Consider the following 11686-nt stretch of genomic DNA (forward strand, 5'->3'; position numbering starts at 1 on the left):
GAGCTAGAAGCCAAAGTGGGGGGGGGTGCGGAGGAGCGCCTCGCACATGATGATAAACGCCGAGATGTGGAGGAAGGAGCTTGGGGCTAGATCATGGAAATCTAGCCCGTAATAGAACATGAGGCCGCGGACAAAAGGGTAAAGTGGAAACCCTTGTCCGCGGAGGAAGTTGGAGATAAATACCACCCTTTCGCCGGGCTCCGGAGTGGGGATGACATGCTTCTTGGCAGGGATCGAGTATGCAATGTCCGTGCTCTGGTACCCCGCCTCCTAGAGCTCCTTTATGTTCTTCTCCTTCACGGAGGAGGCCACCCACTTGCCTTGAAAGCCGGAGCCGGACATGACTGGAGAGGTTGGTGGCGGTGGGAAGGATCAAAGCTTGGGTGCTAGAGCTCAAAGGTGGGAAGACCGAGGGAGGAAGAAGGCATGGAAAAGAACGGATGGATCTTTGTCCCCTTATATAGGCCGTGAATACCGAACACCCACTCCCCCAGCCTTAAAACCTCGCCTATTCCTAATGTGGGTATGCGCCGCAGTCGGTTGGATTACCCAAGTACCATTGATGTGCAATCCCATATTAAGTGGGCACGATCTCTGTTTTGACAGGACCTGCCAATGAGGTGTGGCCTCGAAACACGGAACGCGGGGTATGAAAACGGTTCGAAGTACCGAAAGGTCAAGTCTGATGTTTCATCAAAAAAGTTGTCAGTAAAAGACACTACTCTTATTTTTATATCCTGCCTTCGCGGCTAAGGGTAGTATTTATTATGAAAAGCCGGATACAATTCTTTTACAGAGGAGAGCCGATGTGTATTCTTCAAGGAACCTGCCTTGCAATGCCGAAGACAATTTGAGCGCCGAATATATAATCATTGAAGACCGGTTTAGGGGCTATAGTGGGAGTCCTGGATTATGGGGTCCTCGGGCGTCCAGTCTATTGATGTGGGCCGGACTAATGGGCCATCAAGATACAAGACAGAAGATTATCTCTCGTGTCCGGTGGGGACTCTCACATGCATGGATGGCAAGTATATGTGTTCGGATATATTATTCCTTTTTGTAAAAACTGACTTGGTACAACCCTAAAGCCCCTCCGGTGTCTATATAAACTGGAGGGTTAGATCGGAGGCAGGATCAGAACATTGCTAGGCTAGCTATCTAGGTAGCTGAATCGATCTCGAGGTAGATCAACTCTTGTAACCCCTATACCCTCGAATATAATCAAGCAGGAGTAGGGTTTTACCTCTATCAAGAGGGCCCGAACCTAGGTAAATATTGTGTCCCTTCTCCATTGTTACCATTGATCCTCAAACGCATAGCTTGGGCCCCCAACCTAAGACTTGCCGGTTTTGACACCGACAATGGTCCTGGCTTTCTTGCTTAGTTTAGCCTTGCCATTGAAAGAAATAAAAAGGTCAATATAAAGTGTTCACAAAGTTGAAACGATAAAGTTAAAAATCATTACCCAGGGGCAGTCTTGAAAGTCGGCAGCTGAGTTCCGTTGAGTCGCCGGAAGAGGAATTCGAGGCTCCTGATGACCCACAAGTATAGGGGATCTATTGTAGTCCTTCCGATAAGTAAGAGTGTCGAACCCAACGAGGAGCAGAAGGAAATGACAAGCGGTTTTCGGCAAGGTATTCTCTGCAAGCATTGAAATTATCGGTAATAGATAGTTTTGTGATAAGGTAATTTGTAACGGGTAACATGTAACAAAAGTAAAAAAAGGTGCAGCAAGGTGGCCCAATCCTTTTTGTAGCAAAGGACAAGCCTGGAGAAACTCTTATATAAAGGAAAACGCTCCCGAGGACACATGGGAATTATCGTCAAGCTAGTTTTCACCACGCTCATATGATTCGGGTTCATTACTTTGATAATTTGATATGTGGGTGGACCGGTGCTTGGGTGCTACCCTTCCTTGGACAAGCATCTCACTTATGATTAACTACTCTCACAAGCATCCGCAACTACGAAAGAAGAATTAAGGTAAACCTAACCATAGCATGAAACATATGGATCCAAATCAGCCCCTTACGAAGCAATGCATAAACTAGGGTTTAAGCTTCTATCACTCTAGCAACCCATCATCTACTTATTACTTCCCAATGCCTTCCCCTAGGCCCAAATAATGGTGAAGTGTCATGTAGTCGACGTTCACATAACACCACTAGAGGAAAGACAACATACATCTTATCGAAATATCGAACAAATACAAAATTCACATGACTACTTATAGCAAGACTTCTGGCATGTCCTCAGGAACAAACATAACTACTCACAAATCATATTCATGTTCATAATCAGAGGGGTATTATTATGCATTAAGGATCTGAACATATAATCTTCCGCCGAATAAACCAACAAGCATCAACTACAAGGAGTAATCAACACTACTAGCAACCCACATGTACCAATCTGAGGTTTTGAGACAAAGATCGGATACAAGAGATGAACTAGGGTTTGAGAGGAGATGGTGCTGGTGAAGATGTTGATGGAGATTGACCCCCTCCTGATGAGAGGATCGATGGTGATGACGATGGTTACAATTTCCCCCTCCCAGAGGGATGTTTCCCCGGCATAACAACTCCTCCGGAGCCCTAGATTGGTTTCGCCAAAGTTCTGCCTCAAGATGGCGGCGCTTCATCCCGAAAGCTTCCTTCTGATTTTTCCTAGGATGAAAGACTTCATATAGCAAAAGATGGGCACCAGAGGCCTGCAAGGGGGCCCACGAGACAGAGGGGCGCACCCAGGGGGTAGGGCGCGCCCCCCACCCTCGTGGCCAGGGTGTGGGCCCTCTCTGGTTGATTCTTTCGCCAATATTTTTTATTAATTCCAAAACGTGCCTCCGTGAAGTTTCAGGACTTTTGGAGTTGTGCAGAATAGGTCTCTAATATTTGCTCCTTTTCCAGCCCAGAATTCTAGCTGACGAGATTCTCCCTCTTCATGTAAACCTTGTAAAATAAGAGAGAAAAGGCATAAGTATTGTGACAAAATGTGTAATAGCATCCCATAATGCAATAAATATCAATATCAAAGCATGATGCAAAATGGACTTATCAACTCCCCCAAGCTTAGACCTCGCTTGTCCTCAAGCGGAAGCCAAAATCGAAAAATATGTCCACATGTTTTAGAGATGGAGGTGTCGATAAAATAAAATACGGACATGAGGGCATCATGATCATTCTTGAAACAACAATATATATATATATATATATATATATATATATATATATATATATATATATATATATATTCATATGACTTCTTATGCTAAAGTAACAATCTATTCACAGTGTCAAGTATGAATCAGAAACTTCATTGAAAACTAACAAACTATTATCTTGGTCATTGAAGCAATTGCAATTTATCATAACATCGGAAAGAGTCAATATAAGAGCTCTTCAGCAAGTCCACATACTCAACTATCATTTAGTCTTTCACAATTGGTAACACTCATGCAATACTTATGGGTATGGAGTTTTAATCGGACACAGAGAAAGATAGGGGCTTATAGTGTTGCCTCCCAACCTTTTACCTCAAGGGTAATGTCAACAATAATAGTTTATGATAACTTACATCCAATTGTATATATATATATATATATATATATATATATATATATATATATATATATATATATATATATATATATATATATATATCAGGATCTTTCCAACACAATGTGCTTGCCAAAGGATAAAATGTAAAAAGGAAAGGTGAAGATCACCATGACTCTTGCATAAGGCATAAGACAAAAATAAAAGATAGGCCCTTCGCAGAGGGAAGTAGAGGTTTTCATGTGCTTTTATGGTTGGATGCACAAAATCTTAATGCGAAAGAACGTCATTTTATATTGCCACTTGTGATATGGACCTTTATTATGCAGTTCGTCGCTTTTATTACTTCCATATCACAAGATCATATAAAGCTTATTTTCTCCACACTAATAAATCATACATATTTAAAGAGCAATTTTTATTGCTTGTAACAATGACAACTTACTGGAAGGATCTTACCCAATCCATAGGTAGATATGGTGGACTCTCATGTCAAACTGGTTTTAAGGATATTTGGAAGCACAAGTAGTATCTCTACTTGGTGCACAGAATTTGGCTATCATGAGGGGGAAAGGCAAGCTCAACATGTTGAATGATCCATGACAATATACTTTATTTCGGATATAAGAAAACATAACCCATTACGTTATCTTCCTTATCCAACATCAACTTTTTATCATGTCATATTTTAATGAGTGCTAACAATCATAAAAAATGTTCAAGATAGTATATTTATATGCGAAAACCTCTCTTTCTTTATTACTTCCTATTAATTGCAATGATGATCAAAACTATGTTTGTCAACTCTCAATAATCTTTATTCATCATACTCTTTATATGTGAAGTCATTACTCTCCATAAGATCAATATGATCTCTTTAATTCTTTTTATTCTCTCTTTTTTCTTTCATTCCCTCAAGATCATAACAGGATAATCAAGCCCTTGACTCAACACTAATCTTTATGATATACTAGTGGACCCGTTGCGCCAAATGGCGCAGAGACCCACTAAAGGCATGTCCGGATTGAAAAGAAAACCCATGGTTTAACAATAACAACAACAACAAAGTTCAATAGAGAAACATAGCATGGGCAAATGTTTCAGCAATAGGTGATTCCCTAAAGTTCAGTAGAGAAACATAGACCCAAAAAAAAATATCAAGATTGTCTTAGCAGACGTGGTCATCATTTCACAGCTTTTGAGTTGGTTTACAAAGAATATATTGGATAGTTATAGGTTGTATAACAAAGATTAAAGAACCAGAAGATAATATATTGTTTGGCGGGGAGATCACAGAGAACACAATTTCAAAGCTGCATTCCATAGTTTTATTTACAGAATGTGCATACAGAATCAAGCAACCGGATCCCCCTTCTGGCACACATATAACAGATGCATCATCTGCTACCATGCCTCAATCGAAGAAGAGATTCCTATATAACACAGATTGGATCACCGACCTTGATGCTTTTCCAGGTGGAAATTGCCATCCTGGAGAAACTTATAAAGAAAAACAATAAGAAAAAATGGCGTTCAGAAGAGTTCAAATAGTTTCCAAAATAATAATTTGAACAACAAAGTAGCAAGATAAATGTATAACAGTGGAGACCTGATGATGGCCTCAAATATATGCACTGTCACAATTAACCAGTATACTAAAGAAACATGCTTAAGAGGGTGAGGGCCCCAACTAGAAAAAAATGTATTATGTGTAATATTACTAACCGATCTCACTAGCACAGAGCATAATAAATAATAAACCATATGTTAAGATGTTTTCGGTCATACAAACCGCATTTCTGATCCTTCTTCCATTATAACTTAAACTCTCACTGATCACAGCTACACAACTGTGTGTCATAAAAGTAAATAATCTCTAGTGGAATTTGAAGTTTTCTAAAACCTGTCGCCAAATGGTGTATCATTATCAAGAAAATTTGGACGAAGGACTGCAATTCGGCACAACATGTGTTTAATCTTAACCAATTGTTTAAACCCCTAAAGCATCTCATACTATATCCTTATCTTCAAATATCATTTTGAATGGGAAAGAAAAACCAATGCATTAACCAAGGATTCTCTGTATGACCTTCGTATATATTCTAATTTATATTCATAGCACTACATATATTCTCTGTATGACCTTCATAACACATAATAATAATATTCCATTGAACTTTTCTCAACATAAGAATTCCAACGATTTTGTTCTAAACTCCATAATGAAGCCAGATACATACATGAATTTTAGTATTTTGCAATAGCAAACTGTGTAACTTTTCTCAATAAATATGAGATAACTGGAATGGCAGGATGATGTTTGTTCTCCCCTTATTTTCAGCTGGATCTCAATAAATCAGCGGCAAAGAGTACATCACCACGGTTTAGTTTAGGAAGTTGCTGCATTTCAAGAATATGTAGCCTATTCTCCTGTACATGCCAGCAAGCTCTTTCTGTACTGAACACAATTGGAAAAAAGCCTAATGTGCGAAAGCCATAGACAAAAACCTTTTTTAGAGATGGCGATATACTGATATACATATATAGTACTCATCTTCCTCTGCTAGATGCCATGTTCCGAGTAAAGGAAGGGATGTTGTTTCCATTTGATTATAAATTGTGCTCTAAAGGCAATGAAAGCATATGCTGGTTTAAGAACTATAAATAACCTCAAATCTAATCACACAACTGTATATTTATACTGTCAATGATTTCAAAAGAGTTACCTGTATGGAGTCATCAACGTTCCCTGTCTAGAGCAGTACTGAGAGGTGAGAGCAAGCCTCTGAAACAAGGCACAGAACTAAGCATACTATGATGAACCAATTATGAATATCTTACAAAGTTAGACATTTACAATAATTGTAGCACCAAATAGTTCGATGCCAGCCAATAAAGCTACTAAGTAAATCATGGCTCCAATGCCTTGTCACCTATACATTAAATTAGTGTAACTATATAAGAAAATGCAGTGGTACTACAAATAACCTAATAGTATATCATATAACATGACAATTATCATCTTAAGAAAACTACCAGTTTACATGACATCTCCAACCATATTTCTTACAATTGTTCAATTTCTGTATTAGTATATGAAATATGCAAATCTTTCTACACACACAAAAACATTACCATGATTAGTGTTTCCAAACATAAATCTACAAATAATATTCAGATACAGATTTATAACAATGGCAAACAAACATTCTCTATGCTTCCTTAAAGATGGTGCATAAGAAATGAACGACATAGTAGAAAATATATTGTAATGGTGCCATACTACCAAAAATGCATTCTTGTCCATTACCTTGAGGAACATGAGATCTGAAAATAAGACACTGCAATAAAGTGACAACTCCGACAATGTCGATGGACCTGCAAGCACCATTTATAAGATTCAAGTTTGTTTAGCTAAGAAGAAATTAGTGCATACACCGTGAAGTGTATAATGAAAAAATACCTGACCAATGTCTTCCTTAGTTGCGTCAAGATAATTTCTACACAGAGAAGAAGCTACCACCGTAAGTAAGAACAAATAATATGGTAGCCTCTTCTTTGAGTACACACCAAAGTACTATTTCAATTTAGTACTTAAAACTTCCTCAAGATAATTTCTATGCGGAGAAGAAGTGAGGCTACCATTAGTAGGCCAGTCCGAAAAAGAGAAATGTAATGTCAGCATGAATAATGCAGTTCTTTGCACATATAGATTTTTTTTCAAATATAGGCATGAATTAATGACTCCGATCCATAAACAACACCTGGGTAATCTATAAGAATCTAAAGCTGACAGAACAGATCGTATACTTCCTCTTGCAAAGGCTCGAGCTAATAAAAGTCAGAGGTGATGAAGAGAAAAAATATTTCTATGGACAGCAGAACGGGGAGGCATGACTAATGCATGGGTCACCAGCAAGATGCACATAGCACACCGAAACAAACAAAAAATATGAGAAGAAAAGCTGAACAAAATTTGACAATGAGAAAGAATCGAAGTGCTGCAGCCAAAGAAACTCCTCACTGCCACCAGCAAGATTTAGTCTGAATTATGCACATCATTTCTTCGAAGCATCATATACTCTCAGTTAACCAACAACAATCATGAAGCGCACGTGCCTGCCCATGTTGTAGGCCATTGACTCCAGTCCCCAATGGACTCCTTCAACAATGCAGTGTCTTCCAGTAGCAATGCAAAATTCAGCAACAAAGGCAACAAGCCTAGTGATTGAATCAATAGCAGAAGAAACACTTTCGACCAATTCCAGAGAAACGGAGAATATGCATATGAACTTACCACTGATATAACAATGCAATGCCATTTCATATTTGTTGTTGGTTGGTTTTAGAGGGATTCTGGTAAAAAAAATCAAATTGTTTAAGGTTGCCTCTTTCCAGAAAGAAATGAAATTAAAAATGTAAATTTAGCAAGCCTGTGGATAAGAATAAAAATGAAACTTCCTAGCTGCATTAAAACTTCAAGCTCCCTACTGAAAAATTAACAGGCCACAACAAATCACTGGAAAGTAGCATTTCATAGAATTAGTTCTTTGCTCAAGTTATTTTGCCCACTTCTCTCAGTTTGCACTTCCTTACTGATAGTTTGGTCTTCAGATAAAATTGGTTGTTGAATCCATTTTATACCAAAAAAAGAGACACTCAAGGTAAATGTGAACTTTGATCCAAAACTGTAAGAACAAGGAAAATGCCTTTTTACCTGTGTTTCTTACAATGGATTCCCTTTACATCTGTGCTGTTGTAGTGAGTTAGCCACAGATAGAGCATCAAGAACACAAGTCCTAATCAAATCTTGTTTCGAGATGGAATTTCCTCAAACAAGTTAAGTGCACGTGTTCTATTTTCCTGTCAGAAATATGAACAACAACAAACATGTCATCATTGTAATGCAATTGAAGGACGTCTATGAATTGTACGTTCAAATTCATATGGGAATTACTATCTAATCTTCCTCCATATGTCTGCAAGTATCCGTGCAGAGAAAAAGCATCTCCAAGTTACATAGATCTAATTCAAGCTCCACACAAATGCTAAACAAAATCAAATCAGTAGGTACCTGCACCTGGCGCTTGACTTGATCTGGACATGGTGGCACCATTTGTGGAGAGAAGCACTTGGGGACATCAGTGACGACGCAGGACAACAGCGGCAGTGACGACACAGGACAGCGGCAGACAGGGAGAGGAGAGGCCAGCGCCGCTGCATTCCCTGCTTGGGAGCCGCCTGTCTCGCCGGATGCCATGCTCTCTCGGCCACCCCATCGCACCCCCTTGTGGTCCGCCACTCTGCTCTGTCAGCGGCGGCACCAGGCCCTGTGCGGCTGTGCTCACCCGGCGACCCCCACCTCCTGGCTCTGCACCCCCTTGCCCACTTCTCCCCTCTCCGCCCAGGCTCCTCCTACCACTGCTGCTATCTCTCTATCAGCAAGCAGGTGGAAGACGAAGGCGTGGTTGAGGCGCACTGTCCAGATCTTGGCCCTCCTTACCATGGCAGATTTGATCTGCGTGAAAAACCATGTGTGGCTGGGTAGGACAGCGTCCAGCGCGGTCGTTCCTCACCGTGGAACACCCCAGCTAGCACATGGCATCCTCTGATGGTCACCAGCCCTGCCGCCGCCATATTACTCACGCACACCGGCATACGCGAGGGAGAGGGAGGGGGCTAGGGTTCGTGGCTTCGTGCTGTGGAGAGAGATCGAGGAGGGAGGTGGGGAGGGGTGTGGCGTGAAGGCGAGGGGATTGCCCGACGGGGTTTCGAGGGCACGACCTGCCCCACACCCCCGCAAACTGTGCGACGAGCATGCGGCACGCAAGGAGAGGAGGCACCCGCACCTCAAAATGACCTACCCAGCCAATACGCACGATACAAGAGCCCACCGGTCATTGGCCATACAAACTTACCGTGCAGTTAAAATGAGCAGCGAAAGCAGCGAGCATCCAATGCCTCAGATGAATCCTAAGACCGGATTGACCAAGATCTAACGGCCAACGAAGCCCCAATGGGGGAGACTCCTGAAGGTGAGTTGGGTAGCTTCTTTTTTGTTTTAAATATGGCTCACGGACTCGATTACATAGAAGGATCATAAAGCAAAACTCAAAACTAAATCATACTGTCGGCATTCTAGGAACGGGGTACCCAGACTTGACTGCCTGCGTCCTGCGGCGTGGCTCAAGGAATGGCCCAGTACGGCCCATCTTCATCAACACATGCTCAAGACCCTCGCGAGGGGCCAAGCCTCGCGGGGAAGGACGACAGGAGGCTTCCTCAGGCACGGCCTCGTCAGGCTGGCTCGCGAGGAGGCAGAGAGATCAAGGCGGGTACCTCACGAGGTGCCCATGACGCAAGCCATGACGACCAGGGTCAAAGGTAACAGGCCAGTCGACTCACCACGAGACCGGTCGACTGGTGCAGGCATGCGGGTGATATCATGTCTACAACTATGCTAACTGCAAGTTTTTACATGAGGATCTCCCCCTCCCAAAATGCTCTTACAAACCTCTGGGCCAAGCCCGAACTCTCTCTGTGCAGGATAAAAGCAGGAACAACACGCAGTCAATCGAATAAATCCCCCAATGCGTCCTTAGGGACACCTCCGGAGTCGCCACTGGCATCACTGGCCTCGCCATCACCTTCTGCGCCGCCGCCGACTGCACCTGGGCCGTTCACCACTCCGCCCTCATCAGCGGCCACGACCATGCCGTCGTCATCAGAGGTGAAAGCCCTGACAAGGGCGTCCACGTTGTCCTCCACCCAACGCGCCAGATTGCCCCAGATCGCCAGGGGTACCGGTGCGATGGCGGCGTCAAAGTCAAAATGGTGATCCATGTTCAGGAGATGGCTGAAGACGCGAGAAAAAGCACGCCCCAGTAGGGCACGGCTCCTCTCCTCCACCAACCTGTCGGCTCTGCCCGCCCGAGCCTCCAGCTGTGTCACCACGTCAGTGAAGAACTGAAGGTTACCAGCATAGTTGACCACACGAGGTTCCCCAACGGCTGCCTCGCAGATGATACCCAAGGCCGTGTTGGCTCTTTACCGGAGCTCACGGAGCATGGGGCTGTGCACGTGCTCCAAGGTCTGCCACTGGCGTATCTCGTCTTCGTTACGCCACGCAACGGCCTCGGCCGCGTCCACCCTTTGGTGGAGAAAAAGCACCTCGTCCAAGAGCGGCTCGAGCAGCGTCCCCGCGCCGCGTCACTTCATCCAGCTTGGCCTTCAGGGCGGCGGTCCTCCCCTCTGCTTCAATGTTGATCAACTCCAGCCTCTCCTCGAACTCGCGCTCAAGGTTCAAGAAGGCCGCCGCCACCCGGTGATCAACCTCTTCTGCGGCTCGGGCTTCCCTCTCAGCAACGTCATCCTCCGCCCGCATCACCATGCACTCCCTTGTCTCCAACCGCTCGAGGTCCAGGGTGCATTCGGTGGCCTCCGTCGTCAGCACCTCCTCGCGTCTCTAGAGATCCGCCCAGTCAGCTGAAGCCCCCTCCATTGACACAAGGGCTGCCTCGCGCAACTCCACCTGCTCCTCCAGGGAGCTACTCCCAGCCCGGAGCCCCCCACGCCTGCTCTTCTGCAGCCTTGCGCCGACGGTCAGCCTCCTGAGCCTCCGAGACGGCCCGGGAGGAAGCCTCCCGAGAGGCTGCCAGCAACACCTCGGCCTCCTCATTATCGAGGACACGCTGGTGGCGTGCAAGAGCAACGGCCACCTGCAGCTTGCGCCTCTCCTCAGCTAGGCGCAGGCCCTCGGCCTCAAGACGTGCGTCCTCATCGGCGAGCTCTACACCAAGCTGGCTCACCGTGTTCGCTGCCCTCTGGAGGAACCCTTGGTGGAGGGCGCGGCGTTCCCGAGCGCGCTCGAGCACGTCTTCCGCATCGCCTTCTGCCTCGGGCACGCGGGGAGGGCCACGGACCAGCACGCCCCCTCCGGGCAGGGGGCTGGGGGCTGGCGCCCTCGCGATGAACGGACGCGCCCCGCCAGAAGCCTGGTCCAGAACCAGTTCGCCCTCCAAGGAAGACCGTAGGGCCGGCCTCCGCCTGACGCCGTCCACAACCAGTCGAAGAACCCAGGGCTGGCAGGCTATGCCCTGGGAGGGCCCGCGGAGGATGGTCGCATGATACGC

At 44.6% G+C, this 11686-nt stretch overlaps 1 long non-coding RNA gene across 4 annotated transcripts; it reads right to left on the minus strand.

Moving 5' to 3' along the window:
* Positions 1–4805: 4805 nt before the first annotated feature.
* On the minus strand, positions 4806–9396 carry LOC123092740 (uncharacterized). 4 transcript variants are annotated; one of them, XR_006444829.1, is made up of 6 exons: positions 8629–9395; positions 8272–8417; positions 7018–7910; positions 6865–6932; positions 6281–6339; positions 4806–5054 (listed from the first exon to the last, which is right to left on the minus strand). It is a non-coding gene; the product is annotated as an uncharacterized lncRNA (long non-coding RNA). The 4 variants fall into 4 exon arrangements; XR_006444828.1 differs by adding an exon at positions 6412–6487 and having other exon boundaries at positions 4806–6339; positions 7018–8417; positions 8629–9396; XR_006444827.1 differs by having other exon boundaries at positions 4806–5045; positions 7018–8417.
* Positions 9397–11686: the final 2290 nt, after the last annotated feature.

This window comes from Triticum aestivum, chromosome 4B, assembly GCF_018294505.1.
Source record: "Triticum aestivum cultivar Chinese Spring chromosome 4B, IWGSC CS RefSeq v2.1, whole genome shotgun sequence".
NCBI lineage: Eukaryota > Viridiplantae > Streptophyta > Magnoliopsida > Poales > Poaceae > Triticum > Triticum aestivum.